This window comes from Adiantum capillus-veneris, chromosome 6 (genome assembly GCF_014529385.1).
Source record: "Adiantum capillus-veneris isolate H3 chromosome 6, ASM1452938v2, whole genome shotgun sequence".
NCBI classification, from domain to species: Eukaryota; Viridiplantae; Streptophyta; class Polypodiopsida; order Polypodiales; family Pteridaceae; genus Adiantum; species Adiantum capillus-veneris.
This window is the reverse complement of record NC_140936.1, coordinates 12,113,895-12,136,528: the sequence shown is the minus strand read 5'-3', so window position 1 is coordinate 12,136,528 and position 22,634 is coordinate 12,113,895. Positions and strand designations below refer to the sequence as shown.

Here is a 22,634-nt window from a genome sequence, read left to right as displayed (position 1 = left end):
CCTGTAACTTTCATTAGATGGAGCACTAGACGTCATGTTCGTGACCCCATGGCTGCTATGTTCTGATACTTCTTCAGTTGCATAAATTTCCTCCCTGTGAGGTTGAGCCTTTTTCCTTGGCAACAATTTTTTACCTCCTGCCATAGCAACTGGTTGCTGACTGTACGCACTGTAGTAGTGTCCTTTATAGAACTCAACAGCTTATAGCAAACTCACTGCAGAGTAGATTTGTAGAGTCCCCAAGATCATACATAGACAATATCCCCAGCGAATACATTTCTCAGCACATACATCATTGTGTCTCTCACACAACTGCAACTCAATCCCAACTAAAATTACAACTCTGCTAACTTCCTTTTCCTTTCTGTGCTTCTGAGAAACCACTAGGTGAAAACGGTTGATTAACGCCTTTGACAGTTTGGTGCAGACCGGCTGTTGTTGCTTTAATAGGTGGAGGGAGAAAATAGGTTGTTCCGTGCGAGGGCGAGAGATAGAGACGAAGGCAAGCCTTGATCAAGGCTCTACGCGACAGGCCGGCGAGAGCAAGGCGATAGGTGGGCGAGGGCTGGATAAAAAAAAAGGGGAGGCGAGGGCTGGATTTAAAAAAAGGGGGGCGAGGGCTAGATAAGATATTGCAGAGGCGAGGGGTCAATAGGGGGTGAGGGCAACGGCTCGATAGGGGGGGCGAGGGCGAGGTCTGGAGAGGAGGCGAGGGGTCGATAGGTGAGGAGGGGCGCGAAGGGGGGGGGGGGGGGGGGGGGGGGCTCGATAGGGGGGCGAGGGCGAGGGCTGGAGAGGGGGACGAGGGCTCGATAGGTGGGGAGGGGGCGAGGGGTTGATAGGGGGGAAGAGGGCGAGGGGGAGGTGTAGACAGAGTGGAGTCGATACGGGGCGAGGGAAATTAGTGGCTAGGGTGAGGTGTAGAGAGGGGGAAAGGACGAGGGGAATTAGGAATTGGGGGGGGCGACCCTTACAGCCTTACAGCAGGGGGAGGGGAGGGGAGGTGGGGCGAGGGTAAGAGATGATATGGGACACATTAAGCAAGGGGACAGTGAGGGAGAAAAAGAAAGAACAAGGCCGAGATAGAGAGCAAGATATGCTGTCAGAGATAGAGAATAATAATTTTAGCACTTATCTTTATTAGGTTATGGAGTCTCTGGTTGGCTATCCGAAAAGATTAGAGGAAATTCACGCCCTCGAGAAACTTACCTTGCACGTGTGTGAGAGAGAGGGAACAGAGAATCAATTTGGAAGGAGGAAGACATTAGGATTGAAGCAATTTGAGGAGTATTACAAAAGAGATAGCACCAGAAAGGGAAAGAGAGAGATGTGATCGTGAGAGAGTGCATTATAAGTTAGAGCCGGAAAAGGGAGATGCAGTTGAGCTGGTTTAATTGCCGAACAATATCCAATAATCAAAAGATCTATCCGACGAGACTTGAACCTCGAAAATTACAAGAACAGAGAGGCAACAGAGACAGAACACCAATAAATGATGCACGCAGTGAAACAAGGGGAGTTTTTCAAGATAAGAACTGTCATGAGGAAGATTGGAGAAGAGGGGAAAATGGTAAGCCAGAGAGAAATACAGAGCTGAGGAGGGGATAATCATATGGTGGTGGGATGGCTATCATCATTAGATTTGTATATAATTAGGGCGAGTGATAGCACTTAATCCTTGATCTGTTTACCAGTGGCAAAGGAACGCCTGCCAAAGTGACTAACTGGACAGCCCCCTGTGGCAAAATCTCTTGTACCATGAATGGTCCTTGCCAAGCTAGGACCAGCTTCTTAGCTTTCTTCAAATACTTAGCTTGATAGAGTAGCACCAGGGAACCCTACGTTATTTTCCGCTTTCGGAGATTTCGATCATGCCACGCTTTGCGACGAAGTTGCTCGGCTTGGAGAGCATGTGAAGCTAACCTCCTGCTTTCTTCTAACATTGAGAGACGAGAGGTTTGCTGAACAATCCCTGCTGTGACACGAACACTGCCCACTCTTGTTGAACCTGAGTTGAACTCATATGGTGCAATTGCTTCTACGCCAAAAGCTAGCTGAAATGGGGTGTAGTTAGTGGTTGCCTTGAAGGAGGTGCGATAAGCTCAAACTGTCTCGAGGATAGCCTAAGCCCAAGATGCTGGATGCAGATGACAAGCTTTATTGAGAAGCGCGATTAGCACTTTGTTAGTGCTTTCAACCTACCCATTTGCTCTAGGATAGTGAGAACAAGACTTGCGATGAAAAATCTTGTAATTCGTGATGAGAGTGGAGATCAGGTCGTTGACAAAATCACTACCTCGATCACTGGTGACTTCCAGAGGGCACCCAAACCTGCAAAAAATATTTTCATACAAAAATTTTGCGACAGTGACGGTTGTACAGTCGATGGTAGCCACCACTTCGGCCCATTTTGTTACATAATCCGTTGCTACCAGGAGATACTTACGATTGCCTGGTTGAGCAGATGGAGTAATTGGACCAACAAAGTCTAAGCCCCATTGCTCAAAGGGCAACCACACCATAGAGACCTACAGAAGACGGTTTGACTGCTTGCTTGGTTTAGGGCCACAGCGCTGACACACATCACATACTTTTACATAGGCAATTGCATCCCGAAAAATATAGGGCCACCATAAGCCACACTTGAGAATCTTCTGGGTAGTGCTATGACTAGGGTAATGGCCACTAGTGGGACCACTGTGGGCATCCTCCAAAATATACTCCACTTCATGAGGGGAGACACACCGCCTGAGAACCCCATCCTGACCTGACTTGTATAGCTGGCCCCCAATCAGAGTGAATGGCCTAGACTTCAACAACAGTCGTCTCATCGCCGTACCATTCCGGAGTGGTATCCACCTTAAAGAGACCGCTATCTGGAAAGTCGTCTGCAACCCCCGTTGCTTCTTCACCTGTGTGATGCGAGAGAGGTGGTCGGCAAGGACATGATGTTTGTCGGGCCTGAGTACCACTTCGAAATCAAATTCTTGATATAACAGTAGCCATCGCCATACTCGACCTACAACTTGCGGCTTGTTGAGCAGATAGCGCAGGGCATGGTGATCAATAATACATGTGAAGTGAACCCCTAATAAATAATGCCGAAATTTTTGCAGAGCATACACAATAGCTAAACCTTCCCTTTCTGTGGTGCTATAGTTGCGTTCGGCCTTGGTGAGTAGGCGACTTGCATAGTGAACAGGGCGATCCAGGTTGTACTCCTTACTAGGCTGAGTCAGCACAGCCTCCACAGCCAGTTGACTGGCATCAGTATGTACATGAAAAGGGAGAGCCCAATTGAGAGCTACTAGGATAGGCGCTTCAGTGAGGCGTTTTTTGAGGTATGCAAAAGCTTCAGCCTCTGCATTTGACCATTGAAAGGGAACAGTAGCATTGGTTAGGCGTGTTAGGGGTTGAGCCACCTGTGCATACATGCGTATAAACCTGCGATGATAGCCTGTGTGGCCTACAAAGCTCTGCATCCCTTTTGGGTTGATGGGAGGTGGTAACTTTAAGATTGCCACGATCTTCTCTGGGTCAGGTGCTAAACCTTTAGCAGACACCACATGGCCTAAAAGTGTGTCCTCAGTGACCAAAAATTGACATTTGTTAGGATTTAGCTCTTGGCGTGCCTCTGCACCCGAGGAAGACAGCAGAGAGCTGAGCGAGGTGTTCCTCTAGATTTTCCACTGGGGTTGAACATTGAGCACCTGAGAAGGTCAAAAGATCGTCCATGAAGATGCGAAGATGACCCGTAAGCAGAGGACAAAAGATGAGATATACCTCCCGATTGAAAGAAGGTGGAGGGTTTTTCAACCCAAAAGACATTCAAGTGTAGATAAAAATACCCCAGGGAGTCACAAAGGCCGTTTTCAGCTAATCACCTGGATGGATGCCCAACTGATTGTATCCACTAAACCCATCCATGAAACTGTACAAAACATGCCCTGCTACATCTTCGAGCACACGCTTAGTGAAAGGTGTGGAGAAACCATCTGGGATAGTTACCTTATTCAGAGCGCGGTAATCTACGCACACCCGAATTTTATTGGATTGCTTCTTAGGCGCTATCACCATGGGTGATAACCACTCAGAGTGCTCCACAGGTACAATGATCCCTGCCTCTTGCATTTTTTCGAGCTCTGACTTGACAACCTCTGCATACTTTGGGTTGAGCTTATAAGCTCGGCCTCTGACAGGCTTAGCCCCTTCAACCAGAGGGATAGTGTGGAGACCCAATTCTGGTGGGATCCCTTCCAAATCCTTGTAGGACCAAGCAAAAACATCCTTAAAAGAGTGAATAAAAGAAACTACCTGATCAAGTAATGTGGGATGCTCCCATAACCAAGCTGCTAAGAGGACGTGCTGAGGGTTGTCAAGGTCGCCCAGGTTGACTTTTTTGACAGGGTCAGGAGGTGTAAATGTGGAGGGTACTTCAAAAGTTGAGAGTTGAGTTGCCTCTTGGAGCTTCGAGACATCATGTGCTGGTGTTTGATCGATTGGAAACTCCGCATACTCTTCTTGTAACCATCCTAGTGGAAGCTCCTCGAAGGGTAAATCTTCAGACACAGACATAACAGAGTGCTTTTGAGGGGGCGGGGCGTCCGACCTGGGAGATGTTAGAGGAAGGGGGGAATCATTGGCGAGTTCATGCAGAGGAGATTTCTTCCCCCTTCGATGATGCGGTATAGGTTCCCCGAGGCCGACGGCTTTTATCAGAGGAACATTTGAATCATGAGAATCACGGACTAACACACTTACTTCTTCGACTGGTACACTGTCTGTGGTAGGACTTGGGACATTGGTGTCCGCCTGAGGAGCTGGGAGAGAGAGAGTGTTATCGACACAGGTGAGTTTCGAAAAGAGACCACATAGCATGGCATCGAGGCGGTAGCTTCCAACCACTGCAGCAGGTCTTCGTCAGACCCGTCATGTGGGATGGACTGCTCAGGGTCCGGGTTGGACTATACTGACAATGAGTTGTGATGAACCACTAGATCCATACCTCCTTCGAGCCGAATTGGTTGCATGGGGGAGCTAGGAGTATGAATCCACATGGCATCGTTTCCCCAATCATGAAGTGCCTTAGTATGCCGCAACCATGGTCTACCAATCAGCAAAGGAAATCCTCCTTCCACCTGAGGAAGACTGACCACCACAAAATCCAAGCTAAATGTAAAGTCTTGTACCATCAGAGGCACCTTCTCTACTATGCCCACAGGGTAGATTGTCCTCTGGTCTGCTAATGTAACAGTGAATAGAGCAAGGCGGGTAGGCTGCAGACCTAAGGCCAACATAGTAAATTCTGGCATCAAATTGATCCCAGATCCACCATCCACTATGACGCCTGAGAATTGATGCCCAAGAATAGACAGAGTGAGACGAGGACTTTTGTAGTCGGTGAGGGGAGCAGCTGGATATGAAATCATGTAGGACTCCAAGGGCTGCACAAGTAGGTGCCCGCCACTAGGCCCTGCACCAGGGTACAAAGATTGGATGATGGAAAGGGTGTCACTTCTAAAATTTGCATCAAGTCGAAGCATGTCGTACAGTGACACTTGCTGAAAGAAGTTTTTCAAGATAGACTCTGCTGTGGGCTTGTTTCCTTTGATTAGATCTTGCTCTGGTATCTTAAGCTTCTGCAAGTCCTCTACTACTTCCATGAAAGCACCATCAATATCTGATAGAAGCGAGGTAGGTTGGCTCTTGACACTGCCTGCTGGTTTGTCAGCTACTAAGGGAGTTTGACTCATTTGTGTGACAGGAGATGTAAAAATTGGACCAGGGAGGCTGAGCCCAAGAGCAGCTCTCTGTGCCCGTGTGAGCACACCAGCCGGCTCTTCCACTTGCTTCAACCCATCTCGAGAGGCAACTACAAGAGTGGAAGGCGGGCCCTGTGGAATGGTGCTGATTGTGATGAGGTTAAGCTTTGGGAATGTAAACTCCTGCTGGTTCTGGTTTGTGCTTGCAGATGTGGATGCTCGTTGTTTTGGGCAGTCCTTACTATAGTGATCCTTAGCTTCGGGACAATGTCAGCAATGAGGAGACCCTTCTGGCAACGGACATTTGCTCTGATAATGTCCATACTCTCCGCACCTATAGGACAAAATTGGCCTATTGGAGGGGCGAGGTGGTCTCTGCCCTTGCTGCATGGGACCGGATGCTGACGTGTAGAAGCTTTGGGGGACTAAAGAAGTACTAGCATGATAAAAGCTGGGAGATGCAAAGTTGTTGTGCATACCTTGCTGCATAGGAGATGTTGTCAACAGAGGTGGCAACGGGTTTTGATGGCCATAGGGTGAGACCATGTTGGATGCACGTGCTAGCCCTTGTTGGAGAGGACCTAGAATTTGTTGAATTTGCCACAATCCCTTGATATAGTAGCAATCCTTGGCTTCGTGCCCAGATTTTTCGCAGAAGTGGCAATAAGCCCGAAGGAGACAGTCCTATGGAGGATGCCCTGGAGAGCGACAAGAGCTGCACCATACCATAGCTTTAGTCTCCTGCTGAGACCGAAGCTCTTCTAGCTCTCTCTTGATTTGATCCAAGGCCTTGATTTGATCCAAGGCCTCAAGATGTGGTGGTTTCTCTTGTCTAAGAGAGATTGATTTCTCTTCTTGGAGAGCGCGTTGTAGTTTTAGGGCTTCAAGTTCTCTGCGCGAAGAAGTCAATGGATCAGCAGGACTTTCCGAAAACACAGAGGGAGTCTCTATGTGAGGGGGGTTGGTGAACAACTTCCTAGCCCCTTCTATCCTAGTAGCAGCTACGATGAACTCCTCCAGCGTGGCGTCGGGTCGGAGACTCTCTCGGAGTTTTTGCTGAGAAATTTTGGGAAGCGCCTTCTCTACCCACTTCTTAACCATAAATTCACCGGGTTACTGGGGAAGCTTGGCAACCAGAGACTTGGTTTTCGTCATAAGTTCTGCAAACATCTCCTCTGGCTGGAGCACCATGTTGGCCAACTCATCCAAAACCTTCTCCTGATACTCACCTGGCTTGAATGCTGCACAGAACTGTTGTCTCAGAGCTGCCCAAGTTGCAAAATGGTTCTCTGCAAATTGGCTGTACCATTTGTCTGCTAAGCCATCCAAGGTAGATGGAAAGAGTACCAAATAAGCATCCTCTCTATTAAGACCACGACCCCTACAAAGAGAGACAAACCTCCTTGCATGGTCGTCAGCATCTTCTAAAGAGAGTCCTTTGGAGGTGGGGACTTGATGTTCACCTTGGCCAAAACACTTGCCAAAGCCTCAATGGCCCCTTGCTGAGCCTGTTGCTCAATAGCCTGCTGTAGCAGAATAGGAGAGAGCTTTACTGGAGAAGGTGATCTGGAAGATGTGGAACTTGATGAAGGAATGGGTGATGTATGTGGAGGTATAGGTGATGAGGTTGATGGACTTCTACTAGGTACCAGAGGTCGTCTTCTGTTATAGTACTTCAGAGGGCTCAGTAGTGCGCTTTGACGCTCGACTAACCGCCTTGTATGTGTCATGCAGTGACCACCAATCCAACCAAGCTTTGGGCAAGAAAACCTTGAAATGGCTGAAGACTGGTCTAGACTCTACTAGACCAGGCAAGTGACTAGACCGGGCCGGACCAGGACGAGACCAGGCTGGACCAGGGTCGAGGAGAACTAGACCAGGGACGAGGACTGGTTGGACCAGGGCGAGAGATGACTAGGGCGAGGGAGGACTAGACTAGTTGGACCAAGCGAGAGGAGACCAGTGCAAGGCAAGGTAGGCGAAGCTAGATAGACCCAACTAGCTTCAAGATTTGTATGTCACAGAGTGAGATTTCAGTTGAGGTCCCACCGTGATCGCCAAAATGAGAGCACCTATAGCGCAGATAGTGTGTCGTGCTCTCTACAGTGGGTGCTCCGCAATGCAATGTGCGTGACAATCTCACTCAAAACAGACTGAAAACAGGAAACCATAGACAACAACTCAGCTCACAGAGACACAACAGCGACAGTAGACCACAACAAATGACTCGACTATCTCAAAGAACTGATACACAGACTCTGGCGTGGCAGCACACTCAGCTCCATCCCAGGACTCTCAGGTACAATGGGGTGTCGAGGCCAGATGTGCAAGGATGGTGAAGATGTGCTCTGTGTATAGACTCACTCAAGACGACTACGTAAAGATCTCCATGACCAAACCGCTACTCCTCATATATACAACCATAAAGAGCCACCAACGGCTCATAAATGACAACATCTAAGTCTATCTCCATTGAGTGGTGGTGGTGGCCTGGCCACGATGTCCACTAGACCACCGTATCCCTGTCACGTGTCACTGCTCAGCATGGCCGTCCAGTGTAAACCGACCAGACCAAAGACCAAATGTAAAGTCCCAACTGTACTAACTGTCCTGTGAAAGTGACACTGTAGCTTGCTATACCCATCACCATCCTCAACTCATTCTACAAAATTCTAGCCAAAGCTCTGAGTTTGAGGATTCAGCCCCGTCTAGAGAGCATTATACATGGGACCCAGACAAGTTTCGTCAAGGAGCGCAATATCCTTGACAACATCTTCACTTTTTGGGAGGCATCTACCCTCGCGCGCCTTCGAGGTGAGGATTTGGTGATACTTCTTCTTGATTTTGAGAAGGCCTACGAATAGAATTGACTGGGACTTCTTGGAGGGTACTCTACGCAGGATGGGCTTCTCAAATGCTTGGATCAGAGGTGTGTCAGCTCTCTACAGACGTGCACACAGTCAGGTGCTTTTGGCAAGAGGTAGAGGAGACCGTTTCATGCTCACACGCTCTGTCAGACAGATCTGCCCTCTAGTCCCCTTTCTCTTTTTGTTCTATGCGGAGGCGATCAGCAGATTCTCAGCTTCACAGCATGTTGGTCTACGTTGGTTGTAGATGTAAAGCCTTGGACCATTGCTAGCAACAAAGGCAAGACAGAGGATGCACGTCCTAACAGATGATGGATTTGCCCACCGCAAGGACCGTAGGGGGAAAAGGCTTTGCCCATAGTGAGGAGACCCAATTACATTTGACTCAAAGTTTTCATGAGTCGAAGAATCCTTCTTGGTTTTTAGGAGTTTAACTTTTTGACTCAATAGGCCTTGGGTGTACTAAAAATTTTATATACCTTCATAAGTTCAGAACAGTCTAAACTCACGAATTATAAGAGGGAATAAAGCACTCATAAAACTATAAAAGCAAGGGACACAAGAAAAGGAAAGAAAAAATAAAAACAAACAAAGAAACTAAAAATTTCTCTCTGTCTCTTCCCCCCCCCCATCTCTCTCTCTCTCTCTAACTTCAAATCCACCTAAACAAAAGATATACTGACTAGCAGAGCCATTGGGCTTGGGAGAGCTAGACACTTACGTCTACGAGGACCACCATGACATTGATGGAGCTCCGTCATAGGATCAAGACTATTCTAGCACAACATGAGAGTCGTTCAATACAACTATTTACAGAGACGGACATTAACGATGCTCTTCAAAGACTGGCCCAATACATCCTCAGATAGTGCCCAAAGTCGGACATCCACGAACACTCATGTTCTTTTAGCTTTCATTTTACTTTATTTTATTTTAAAACCAAACATTGTATTAACTCCACTAGGATTGTATCAATTTGGTATCACATGTCATTTTGGCCTTTACAAGTCATTCTACATAACATTTCATCTCTCTCTCTCTACATTACATTACAATTCATTTCATCATCTCTCAATCCACTAGGATAGTTTCCTTACGGCGTAAAAATTCTCTTCTTCTTCTTCTTCATCTCTCTCTCTCTCTCTCTCTCTCTCTCTCTCTCTCTCTCTCTCTCTCTCTCTCTCTCTCTCTCTTCAAATCCACCTAAACCAAAGATATACTGACTAACAGAGCCATTGGGCTTGGGAGAGCTAGACGCTTACGTCTACGAGGCATAGTTACCAGGAATGGGAAACCGGAACGGGAACGCCGAACAAAATGCCATTCCCTGTTACAGGTACTCACGTTTGAAACACGGAACGGGGATTCGGAACGGGATCTTGGAATGGGAACGGGGAACGGAGACCTGAAAACGGCCATTCCCTGTTACTATGCTACGAGGACCACCATGACATTGATGGAGCTCCGTCATAGGATCACGATTATTCTAGCACAACATGAGAGTCGTTCAATACAACTATTTACAGAGACGGTGTAACAGACTTGGACACTCCAAGTCAAGAATCAATCACGACAGCACCAAATAACCACTTCAAAACAATTCACAGATTACAAAAGATTTGCACTAGCCCGGCGGAGTTCCGTGCCTAGAGATATTGGCCCCAAAGATTGGCACCCCTTTCAGTATTTCTTTATGTATTAAAATCAATGTCAGTACAAAGAGCGGTTAGGGTTTCACTCTCAGACTCTGCGTCCAGATACTCTGACAAGTGAGGCCCTAAACCACTAATTTAAATGTTACAAGGGATGCCCAAAAGCAGAGCCCCAAAAGCAGAGCCCCAAAAGCTTCAGAACAAAGCAAAGATTCTCTCTCTCTCAAACCTCTATAGGGCTTTCAAAAATAAAGCAATTGATCTTTCTCTGTCTCTCTCTCTTGCCAAGGCGTAGAGGAAAAAGCAAGGAATTGCGTCGCTGGCTTTTTTCCCACTTCCGTAATTTACGTCGCAAATCTCGAAAATCCGTACACTGCTGCCACGTGGCATTTCCCGCCAGATTAGGGTTTCAAGCCAACAATTAGGGTTAGGATTTCCAAAAATTCAGGTTTCTTGCAAAAATTAGGGTTTACAAGAATTTTAGGGTTTCTGGTAGAAATTAGGGTTTTTGCTATCGATAGCCACGTCATCACTTTGTGACATACCCCCCTCTTGAAAGCATTGTAATCGACCGCAATTACGCCTGCAAAACCGACAGAAGCCATAAACCGTCTTAGCAGACACTGACTGTTAGTACCTACGTACTAGGAACACACATCTAGCACGTGTACCAAATCGACAGTCACATCACACGACATCACAGGACATCACATGACATTCAACATTCATTCGGATCTTAGACCATGATTTATCGGCAATGTAGCTAGCAATCGCATCTAGATCCAATCGAGACCTCATCGATGTCCGATTGACTAACCCCTATTGCAACCATGTCTATTCGAGATCAATCATACCAAAATACTGCAGTCATTTCGTCTATCAGTTCTTGCACTTAAAGAAAGTCAAGAACAAATCAGTATCATAATCAGGAATTCCATTTCATTAAAGTCATACAGCAGAACTGTCAGCTTTTAGTATCCCTGAAGCTCAAAGAGACATCAGTGACCCTAGTATCTAAATCAAGGCATCTGTTGACAAAGGAGCGGAGTGACTCCCCTCTTGTGCATCCCACTGCACCAGATCTCCGGCCAAGCTGAATTCTGGGTTCTGTTTGGAGTAGACTATGCTAAACCAAAAGCATCAAGGTAAAGTTTCACAATCTGAGGAGTATCTGCTAGGTCCTCCTCCATCCACTTCGCATCCAATGCAGAATAGTTCTTGAACTTAACCAAGAACCGCCTTCGGACTTTACCTTTAGTCTTCGTATCCTTATGTGCCAAAATCTGTTCAGGAACAAGAATCTCCTCGTTTTCTTCTACTTCGGGTTGCTCATCAGGCTCCCCATCATCAGGCACATCACCCTTAAAAGGTTTCAAGAGACTCGCATGGAATGCATTGTGAATCCTCCAAGTATCTGGCAGTTTCAATCGGAAGGAGACATCATTTATCCTTTTCAGTGATCTGGAAAGGTCCGTAGTATCGCATGCTAAGCTTTGGAAAAAGCCTCTCCTTTCCCTTTTTTCTTTTCAGGCGTGCCTTCTCAAAACGTAAGAGCACCCAATCATCCTCCTTCAATTTCAAGTCGCGACGATGGCGATCCGCTGCCTTTTTCTGTCGTTCTTGAGACTTCTGCAAAGTCTCGCGAACCTTGGCAAAAGCCGTATCCAAATCTGCGTATATTCATCCGCTTAAAAGATCTTATCTTTCGTGCTTAGGAAGGGTGGAACCTTCGCAGCACCTTCAACAATCTCAAATGGCGCATTCCCCGTCGAAGAGTGTATCGTGTTATTGTAGGCAAATTCCACCAAAAGTAAGTACTTTTCCATTGAGTCTTCTGATCTGAGATATAAGACTTCAATAAATCTAGAATCATTGAATTTGCAATCGCAGATTGCCCATCAATCTGCGGGTGAAACGATGACGAGAATTGCAGCCGCGTGCCAATGTTCTCCCAAATTGCCTTCCAAAACAAACTCGTAAATCTGGGGTCTCTGTCGGAGACAATCGTCTCAGGCATGCCATGTAATCTCAAGATCTGGGCCACAAACAGTCTAGCTAAGTGATCCGGCTTGACTGTTTTCTTTACTGGAATGAAATGAGCCTGTTTGCTAAACTGTCAATAACAATCCAGATACCATCGTGACCACTTTGTTTTCCCGGGAGATCAAAAATGAAATCCATTGCAATACTTTCCCTGGGACGGGTGGGTATGGGTAAAGGCTGTAACAATCCCTGTGCCTTATGCCTGTCAAACTTGACCTTCTGGCATACTAAGCAACTGCACACAAACTCTTCCACATCCTTTTTGAGTCTCGACCAAAAGAAGTATCTGTCTATCCCCTTCATGGTGGTAGCAATGCCGCCGTGACCCGTAAAAGGTGGACAGTGGCATTCAATCATAACCTTTTCCCTCAACGGCTGTGTAACGCACAACATGGTTTTTCTCATCAAGTAGCCTTCCCGAATGGAGTATCCTGCTACTGTCTCCCCATCCCGTATCCGTGTGAAATATTTGCAAAATCTGTATCTGTGGCATACTGGTCGACCATATCCTCGAAGCTCCTATGATGTATCTCGGAAATAGCCAGAACCAACGGTTTTCGAGACAAAGCATCTACCACCACATTCTTCTGTCCCTGCACATGGACAATTTGGAAGAGAAACTGTGACAAGATGTTCGCCCACCGCATCTGCTTTTCCGAAAGCTGCTTCTGTGACAAGAAGTAGCACAAACTCTGATGGTCTGTAAAGACAGTAAAATCGGCACCGAGTAGGTAATGCCGCCACTGAGTAAGAGCATGGATAACCGCCAAAAGCTCTTTCTCATAAATCTGTGCTGTCATCTCCGGCCTAGAGAACAATCGACTCTCGTAAGCAATGACATGGCCTTCTTGCATCAAGACCGCACCCAGACTACGACCACAAGCATCACAATATACTTCAAATGACTTCTGCAAATCCGGCAAAGTCAAAACTGGTCCCATAGTCAATTTCTCTTTCAATGTCCGAAAGGCAGTCGCCTTTGTGGATCCCCACGAGAAAGGGACTCCTTTCTGTGTCAAGACATGCAAAGGGGAAGCAACCTCTGCAAACTTTCGTATGAACCGCCTGTAGTACGAACACAGTCCCACGAAGCTTCTAACTTCATGGACATTCTTCAAATCGGGCCAATCACGTATAGTCTCTATCTTGGCCGGATCCATTTGCACTCCTGCTACTGAGACAATGTGTCCCAAAAAGTGTATCTCTGGTAGGAAAAATTCACTTTTCTTTGCATTAATCACTAACTTGTGATCTCGTAATGCCTAAAAGACCTGAAGCAGATGATCTCTGTGTTCTGCCTCATTCTTGGAGAAAACAATGATGTCGTCAAAGAAAGTGCCAACAAATAGCCTCTACTCTCGAAAAATCATGTCCATCATCCGGTTAAATGTCGCAGGAGCATTGGTTAAGCCAAAAGGCATCACCAAAAACTCAAATAACCCAAAAGTCGTCCAAAAGGCTGTCTTGTAGACGTCTTCCGCCGTGATCCCTGTAACCTGTCGAGTATATCATCGATCCTAGGAATTGGAAATCTGTTCTTGATGGTGATTTTGTTGAGCTCTATAATCGATGCACATTCTCCAAGATCCGTCTTTCTTCAAAACCAACAACACTGGAGAGCAATATGGTGAAGTACTAGGCTGGACAAGACCCTTTTCCAAGAGGTCTTTCACTTGGTTCATAACTCTTCATTCTGTGCTCGGCTCACACGATAAGGTGGCCGGTTCGGTGGTGTGCTTCCAAGTATTAAATCAATGGTATGATCTTCAGGACAAGCAGGTGGTAACTCTCCTGGTAGGCCCTCTGAGAAGCAATCGGCGTGAGAGTGGAGAAAATCTTGGCGTTCTTTATCAAGTTTAAACATATTTGTCCTATCCTTATCGCTCAATTCTTTCAGAAAGATCAAGTAAACAAACAGACTGGATTTCATTAATTTTGAAATGGCCGAAGCCGATAAAATAGGGACAGACTCGCCCTTTAGCTTAATATCAAGTACAATTGTTCTACCCTTTTCTGTAGTCAAAGTCGCTTTTCTCGCCCGATAATCGACCACAGCGTTGTTCTTGTGGTACCAACGAATCTCGAAGAGAACATCACAACCCTCCAAAGGCATTATGAAGAAGTCCTCATGCCCCAAATACCCCTGACAATGCAACCGAAGTTTGCCAATGACAAGTGTAATGGCTACATCCCTGCCGGGTGCCGCTAGAACTGCCTCCGCAAGTGGTCCCATCCGATAGGGAGTAATCTCGAGCCACGCCGCCAATTCCGGTGAAATGAAGTTGGCCTTGGCTCCTCCATTAAAGAAGATTAGGGCCTCTTGATCTTTCACTTTGCCCCAAGCTCGGCAAAGTTCTGTACTCTCGTCCATGGTGTCGGGATCGGTATCCACACAATCTGGAACCAGTCCTGTTTTCATCTTGCCTTTTTGTCCACGTTCCTCAGCTGCTCTCGAACTCAGGCCTATCATCGTCCTTATCTTTCTGTTCTTTCTGTGTCTTTTTAGGACACTTCGCGGAGATGTGTCCCTGTTCCCCGCATCCAAAGCACTTCCCCTCCTTGATGAATCGAGCTCGCTCCTGAAGAGTAAGCTTGGGTCGTGCATCCTTTTCTCTGGGTTGCTCTTTTTCTTTCTACTTCCATTCCCAGAAGTCTGTTCGGCTCGTTGTGTCATGGCCTCATCTGTGGGGTAGGTCAGACTGCCAGAGTGAATGGCAAAGCCCCGCTTCGCATGACTCATCAACTCCTGAATAGAAGCTGACTTCTGCTCCAAGCAGAGATCTCGGATCTCTATAGGTAGACCCAAGGTGAACCGCTCAATCTGTTCTCTGAACGAGATCTTCATGAATGAAGAGGCGGATAGAAAAGAGCTCCAGAATCTTTCACAATAAGCATTGATTGTATCTTTCTTGGTCATCCGAAGATGGTTCCAAGCAGCTCGTATATCTCGTTCATATTCTTGCGTCAACCAAGAAGAAATAAAAAGCTTCTTAAATTTCAGCTATTTAACTGGCGTAGTCTTGTTTAAAAGAAGCGTGGACCACCAAGTACGAGCATTCCCCATAGAGTAAGAGACAGCTCTGAATCTTGGAGTGCTCTGAATAGCGTCCTCCCACGAAAGCGATATCAAACTGCTATATAAAAGACAAAGCCTTCGAAGCATCTAAGTATCCTGAAAAAGTATCAAACTTGATCGAGTGGCCACCTTCCTTAAACTCTCGGACTTTCTTGCTTTTATCTTCGAGAAAGTCATACTGGTTGGCTTTGTAAAAATTCTTCATGTTCGCAAAAAAGTTTCCATCATCGGAATCTGAGCTGTCTGTAGACAAGTCCTCAGTAGAGCTGTCAGTCTTTGGGCGAGATTTAGCCTTATTTGCCTTTTTCTTGCCCTTTCCGAAGCTTCGTTTCTTGCTTCGCTTTTTACCTTTTCTGTCTTCTTCGCTCGAATCTGAAGAGCTAGAAGAACTGTCAGAAGAAGAAGAACTGGGTACTCCTTCAAATCGAACACGCTTCTTCTGTTCTTTGCCTTGTCAAATATCGACTAACGACCCAAATATCCCGGGAAGTCAGTGCTTTCTTCTGCTTTTTGCGGTGCTTTTTGGCTTTCTTTTGCGCGTCAAAAAGCTAAGCAACCCGTGCATCAACCACCTCTTGTAATTCCTTCTCTGAATACTGTTTATGATCAGAAGGTTTCTTGAGAGCGGGTTTCAGGGGTGGTGTAGTGGTTTTCTGCCACTGCGCATGCACTTCCTGAAAAGAAGTCTCGCTCATATATTTTGCCAATTTCGGATCCTTTGCAAAACTGAGCGTCATCTTTGTTGCATCGCCGATCAATTGACGACGCTTCATCTCTCTTTGCTCCGCCTGAGTAGGTCGAGGCGGGCCATACTCTGCCGGAATCTTTGTTGTGATCCCTGCCCGCATCTCCAGATGCAGAGGGAGTCGACTGGTCCTTGCGTGAAGCCATAGGTGCTGCGAAAAAAAAAATTGGGGATCAGATTTCCGTAGAAGAGAAATCGGTCGTGCTTTGATACCACTGTAACAGACTTGGACACTCCAAGTCAAGAATCAATCGCGACAGCACCAAATAACCACTTCAAAACAATCCACAGATCACAATAGATTTGCACTGGCCAGGCAGAGTTCCGTGCCTAGAGATATTGGCCCCAAAGACTGGCGCCCCTTTTGGTATTTCTTTATGTATTAAAATCAATGTCAAAGTACAAAGAGCGGTTAGGGTTTCACTCTAGGACTCTGCGTCCACATGCTCTGAGAAGTGAGGCCCTAAACCACTAATTTAAATGCTACAAGGGATGCCCAAAAGCAGAGTCCCAAAAGCTTCAGAACAAAAGTAAAGATTCTCTCTCTCTCAAACCCTCTATAGGGCTTTCAAAAATAAAGCAATTGATCTTTCTCTCTCTCTCTCTTACCAAGGCATAGAAGAAAAAGCAAGGAATTGCGTCGTTGGCTTTTTCCCACTTCCGTAATTTACGCCGCAAATCCCGAAAATCCGTACACTGTTGCCACATGGCATTTCCTGCCAAATTAGGGTTTCCAGCTAGCAGTTAGGGTTAGGGTTTCCAAAAATTAGGGTTTTTGGCATAAATTAGGGTTTGCAAGAATTTTAGGGCTTCTCGCAGAAATTAGGGTTTTTGCTGTCGGTAGCCACGTCATCACTTTGTGACAGACGAACATTAACGATACTCTTCAAAGACTGGCGCAATACATCCTCGGATAGCACCCAAAGTTGGACATCCTCGAACACTCATGTTCTTTTAGCTTTTATTTTACTTTATTTTATTTTAAACCCAAACATTGTATTAACTCCACTAGGAATGTATCAATTTGGTGTCACAGGTCATTTTGGCCTTTACAAGACATTCAACATAACATTTCATATCATCTCATTTCATCTCTCTCTCTCTCCATTACATTACAATTCATTTCATCATCTCTCAATCCACTAGGATAGTTTCCTACGGCGTAAAAATTCTCTTCTTCTCCTCCTCCTCCTCCTCTCTCTCTCTCTCTCTCTCTCTCTCTCTCTCTCTCTCTCTCTCTCTCTCTCTCTCTCTCTCTCTCTCTCTCTCTCTTACATTACATTCATCATCTCTCAATTCACTAGGATTGTATCAATTTGGTGTCACGGGTCATTTTGGCCTTTAGAAGACATTCAACATAACATTTCATTTCTCTCTCTCTCTCTCTCTCTCTCTCTCTCTCTCTCTCTCTCTCTCTCGACCAACCTTAAATAAACTGTTGAAAATATGAGCTTGCAGCCGAACGAGCCCTCTGGTACACCTTGGCCTTGGCCGGTAGAGCCGGGGCAGCCGTACGTCAGCAGAGTTGTGCGCGCAGCTGAGGAGGGATTAGGAGCTGAGGACGAGGGAGAAAGATGTGCAGCAACACGCGCGCGCAGGACTTAGGAGCGGCGCCATTGCAGCAAGATTACCAAGGCTAGAAAAATGCAATTTTCCTAACCGGTGAAAATAGGCCTAAGGGCAAACTCCAAATTCTTGGTCAAAATTTGGTAAAACTTATGTAAATTTCCCTGTTTTCTTAAAGCCTCTTGAATAATTGGTCTTGAGTTCAACTCTCCTCGTCGGATAGATCTTGAAGGTCTCTTGGGATAGTTTCCTATGATGTTAGAATTCTCTTCTTTTTCTTCTTCTTCTCTACCCTATCTCGTACTTGCCCTAACCAGTGTCAGAAAAAAAATCGGGGTCTAGTATATTTTAACCGGCTAAAATTGTAAAATCCTGGTTAGATTTTGAGCTTGGCTTTAAGAAAATAGGGATATTTACATAATTTTTAGTGTAATTACCGGCAAAAGCTTCAAATTTTGACCAAAAAATTGCAATAATTTCAAGTTTGCCCTTATTTTCACCGGTTAGGAAAATTGTATTTTTCTAGCCTTGTTCGCGGGGAATCACACAGGAAATCGTGCGGGTGCCGATCGCGATCATCGGAGCTTGGTACAATAGTATATGGAAAAACAAATTCTCCAGGTATCGAGAAAAGTCAAAGGACACACGACCTAGGAAAATACTGCCCAGGTGTCAACTTTCTATATCAAAAACAAGTGGATACTCCTTGTATTCTTCTAACGACCTTTTGAAGTTTGTCTCTTGCTATTTTTATTTTAGTTAGTGTCAATGCCAAACTTTCCCTACTCATTGTGGCTTTCATCTCTTGCCACCATTTTCATACTCCGAATTGATTCTCCTCAAATCTTCATGCAAGACAACAGCTTTGACATTTGTTAGTTCCTCTCCTTGAGTTGTTGACCAGGCATGCTCCTTGATAGTTGCTCATTCAAGTGTTAGCCATGTAGGTCATTCAACCCCCGACCCACTAACCATGTAGATGAGCCTAACAAAAAGAAGAAGATATAGGCAACACCCCTGATCCAGCAAAGCCCCAGGTCAACAACCCTTTAGTCTAAGGCTAAGCGATAAAGGTGATCCTAGTATGAGAGATTGGCATTGAAATTTTTTTGAGACAAAAAAAGGACAAATACTCCAGAAAAATTACACAACATTCCACTAAAAAAACATTACATCCTTAAAAGCTGACAAAGTCCTCATTGGACTGTGTCATGGGCCTAGACCACCTCTAGATGCTCTTAAGACCGATATTTTCTTCCAACTATGTTAGCAAAAATGTGAACCCTTACCATGTGCAGTATCTCCGTAATTCAAGACTAAAGACTTTCAATTACAATCCTTGAACTTTTTCCATCATAATTTTTATGGTTTGTTGATGAAGATGACCGGACTTCTTCAAGGTGAAACCATAAATAAGAATTTCCACATCCTCCAAGTTTAGATTATTGATACATCGTTTGCTACTTCCATTTTTATTCTTCTTAGTCACCTTGAACACCTCAGGGTCCTCCAAGTTTAGATTATTGATACATAGTTTGCTACTTCCGTTTTTATTCTTCTTAGTCACCTTGAACACCTCAGGGTAGTACCTATTGCATATTCTCCAAGTGCTTTGTACCACTGAACATCAATCGAATGAATACGTTGATTTTCTTCATGGATCTTCATGACTTTGGCTATTCAAAACGAAAAGCCACTCTTATCATCTACTGTTAATGTAGTAATCATGACACCCACAACCAGTTCATTGACATTCCCCTCCCACATCTCTTTCTCTTGTTGTTGTCTCTGTGTTGTTTTTCTTGCACCAACATAAGCTTCTCGAGTCTGTCTGTGCACCAATTGCTCCAACTCCCCTGTTAATTGAGTCCCTTGATTTCCACCCTCTACAACATTATCATTAGGAATAATGTTTGATTGACGCGCATGCCAAAAGAATGGATCCAAGTATACAAATTCAGCTATGTCACTTTTAGGCCCTCAATTAATTTCTTTTGCTCCTCCAAGAAACTAAACCACCACTCCATCGAGCATGTTGGAAAGTATACACATGTGATGCTTATACTGTTTTTTATTTCAACTAAGCACTGCAAATAATTGATGCTTCGATTCTCCTTTAGAGATTTTACTAATTTGTTGACGCTAATACATGTATCTCGATGGCATAATTTTTTGTTCTGGAACAAATGATATAAACTTTAAACCACCCACAGGATGCCATGATTCTGTGTAAGAATACTTCTTGCACCAGAGTCGAGTTTCACCATCTTTCTGCTTCATCTTAAATTGATGTTGAAAACTATGATTAAATATTTAGCTGCACAAAGGATGATGTACCTAAAGTTCTACCAATGGAAAACTCACAAAAATCATATGTTCCTTTAAGAACATGTACTTCTTGTTGAGGTTTGTAAGTTTCTCTAAGCACTTCACAAATTTCAGGAAGATCAAATGCACTTCTCTTTGCGAGCTTCACTGAAAATCTATTGAACATTTTGTCAATTTGATTGTGAATATGCCCCACTAATAAAAACCCAAGTTTGACCTTCTTAAAAACCTTTTTTTCCACTAGCATGCTTAAGTAAGCTATCATCACTTGATTCTTATTTTTTCAAGCTGTGATGTCAAGCTTCACATACAATGTTCCTGGTAGTTCTCCTTCCCACTTGTTTAAAGTCTGTTGGATCATAGCGACCATGAGGTTTGGATCGTTATGTAGATTAAGAAAATTGATAAAACTTTGGATGTCATGACACCATTGAAGATAAGTGCTCCAACCACATGTAGTTGCATAAAATTTTCTTTTTAAAGATTTTTTGGAGCATGTAACAAATGAGGTAGCAAAGTCTTCTTCTAATCCATCCCATCAAGGACCAATCCCAAGTTTTTATCTTTGTGTTCTGAAAACTTTTTCCTATGCTTTGCTAGCTTTTGTCACTTTGCGCTTTGTTGTTCCTCGTGGATTTTGAGTGCAAGTTGAATAGGAGCTTCAAAACAAAACAATGATATTAGTTATCGAATAGAATGGTCCAAAAAATTATATTTGAACTTCAAAATCCAGATCAAGCTTCTCTTTTTGTTATGATGTTATGGCTGTGTCTCGTTTTGCCATCAATTGTATAAAAAATTGATACACACCCATTCTTGTTTTTTTTGGAATCTTCACATGGGAGAAGTGTTTTCTCCAAACTCTTAGAAATGAGCAAAGAGAAAGAATTGGCATGTTTCCTTTGTTGAGTGTTTCAGCATAAAAATTGTAAACCTCTGTCTTTGTAAAGTTATTTGGGAAGTATGTAAACTTACAATTCGAAAGATTTTTTGTCATCATAACCCATAAATATATCTAGTCAATTCTTATCATGCACTATGTATGAGTATTGCATAACCTCCTCTCTGAATCTTGAACGTGCTAAATTTTTTGTTATATGTTGATTTCTCAAGCACAAAACTTTTACAAAACATCTTTGACATATAATTTCATCCAAAACTATATATCTTGTGTGTTCATATGCTATCCCAATTGATGCACGTAAAAAACTATTTTGGTTAGATTGCTTCATCCCAAAGAATATCTCTCTTTCTTGCTTGATTTTGTTGAAGCCTAATTTTCTTAAACAATTCTTTGCACATCAATACTCTCGACAAGTTTCTTTCTTGCTTGATTTTGTTGAAGCCTAAACTTCTTAAATAATTCTTTGCACAACAATACTCTCAATAAGTTTCTTTCACACTTGCTTCTTTGAGTAATATTTTTGTTCTGCTCAGAGTAGCATTTGAATCCTCAAAACTTTCAACACTACCTTTAGAACCAAAATCACTATTTAACTCCATGTCCGACATTTCTTGAAACGTTTCGCTAATTGCCTCTTCACCGCTAGAGCTATTATTTTTCATCAGTGGTGTAATTAAGGAAGAAGGTAAGTGAAAAGATACAAAAGTGTTGAAAATGATACGTTTGAGGGAACAAATTGAAAATGACAAAAAAAAGTTTCCACAAAGGAAATATTTAGCTTTGGCTCGTGTTAGAATGAGTTTAAGCAGTCCTAAAGACTTCTTACCCTATTTAAATGTAGTTTTTGGAAATATAAAAATAAAAAACATACAAATAGTTATGACTTAAAAAGGAGCTCAAAGTCTCATTTTGAGTCACTCTTCCTTGGAGTTTTGTGCATTTGATCTTTAGAGCACGTTTTTGCAAAACAATACTTTTTGCTCCATTGTTTATTTTTAAGTATGATTTTTAATTTCATATGTTGATATATTTGATTTTTATTGCTGCACAATTTGTTAATACAAAAGAAAATATTGAGTTTGATCATTTTCAAACAAAACCATTCTTGTTTTTTGCAACAAAATTATTGACTTTGCATTTAAGACATTTTAAAACCCGTAAAATGGTTCAATTTTGTCTCAAAAATTTTTGAAGTATAAATTTTGTAAATTTTAGAGCCTTTTATTTTTTGGTAACGTTTTAGATAATTTAAAATAAAAAACTTTCAACCAAATTGTTAAATCTATTAAAATAAAGCATCAGTCTTGAGTTTTTTGTACTAACGTGTTATTAACTTATATTTTGGAATACAAATTTGTTTTTTGAAATGTTGTTTTCCAAAAAAAACAAGAAAAGAATATTTGAAGCATTTTAAAAACATACAACTCACTTGATTTTCAAAAGAGAACACAATGATTTGTGTATCAGTTTCTGTTTTGGAAAACAAATTTATACCATAAGTGTATTTCAAAATACATGTGTGCAGACTCCTTGTATTCTATAATACATGTGTGCAAGCTTCTTGTATTCCAGAATAAAAGCTTGTACTGAACTTCTTTCCCAAAATACAAATTTGCAATATACTTATATTTTAGAAGACACAAGTGTGAAGATTTTTGTTCGTTTGTTGTATATAAGTAATCAAGAATTCA

At 43.7% G+C, this 22,634-nt stretch overlaps 1 protein-coding gene across 1 annotated transcript in view; it reads right to left on the bottom strand.

The window, feature by feature from the left end:
* The window catches only part of LOC147455157 (protein ROOT PRIMORDIUM DEFECTIVE 1-like), a 34,035-nt gene extending 16,214 nt beyond the window's left edge, over positions 1-17,821 (bottom strand). The window contains exon 1 of the mRNA XM_086513997.1: positions 17,571-17,821. The gene's annotated coding sequence lies outside the window, so the exon portion shown is untranslated. The remainder of the gene's footprint in view (positions 1-17,570) is intronic.
* Positions 17,822-22,634: the final 4,813 nt, after the last annotated feature.